The sequence below is a fragment of the Schistocerca piceifrons genome, chromosome X, assembly GCF_021461385.2.
Source record: "Schistocerca piceifrons isolate TAMUIC-IGC-003096 chromosome X, iqSchPice1.1, whole genome shotgun sequence".
In the NCBI taxonomy this organism is placed as follows: Eukaryota; Metazoa; Arthropoda; class Insecta; order Orthoptera; family Acrididae; genus Schistocerca; species Schistocerca piceifrons.
Genome location: NC_060149.1, coordinates 414438904 through 414439680, shown reverse-complemented (window position 1 = coordinate 414439680; position 777 = coordinate 414438904). Strand labels below are relative to the sequence as shown.

At 53.5% G+C, this 777-nt stretch overlaps 1 pseudogene; it reads left to right on the top strand.

Moving 5' to 3' along the window:
- Window positions 1-439: 439 nt before the first annotated feature.
- On the top strand, window positions 440-557 carry LOC124723811 (annotated as a pseudogene).
- Window positions 558-777: the final 220 nt, after the last annotated feature.

Here is a 777-nt window from a genome sequence, read left to right as displayed (position 1 = left end):
ACCCTCAGGAAATTGAAGAAACGGCTTCAACGTGTTCGTCGGACTAAATGCAAACGAACTTTTCAATCTCCACGACAACACAAAGCGTCACACAAGTCTGCCCACGCGAGAGGAGCTCACGAAACTTCGTTGGCCCGTTGGATTTTCTTCCTCATTTATCCTGCAGCCCAGATCTCGCACCTTTAGACTCCCATCTGTTTGGCCCAATGAAGGATGCACTCCGCGGGAAGCACTACCTGGATAATGGGGAGGTCATTGAGGCAACAAGACGTTGGCGCCGGCGTCGATCAGGAGAGTGGTACCATGTCGGCACGCAGGCCCTCCCATCAGTACGGCGAAAGGCGGTCACAGTGAACGGAGACTACTTTGACAGTTAGGATTCTGTAGTGAAAAGAGTGGGAAATAAGATGGTATATTGGAATCCTGAATAAAACCAACAGCCAACGGCCTTGCCGCAGTGGTAACACCGGTTCCCGTCAGAGCACCGAAGTTAAGCGCTGTCGGGCTGGGTTAGCACTTGGATGGGTGACCATCCGGTCTGCCGACCACTGTTGGCAAGCGGGTGCACTCAGCCCTTGTGAGGCAAACTGAGGGGCTACTTGATTGAGAAGTAGCGGCTCCGGTCTCAGAAACTGATCTACGACCGGGAGAGCGGTGTGCTGACCACACAACCCTTCATATCTGCATCCAGTGACGCCTGTGGGCTGAGGATGACACGGCGGCCTTCGATACCTTTGGGCCTACATGACCTGTGCGGGAGGAGTTTAGTTTTTAGTT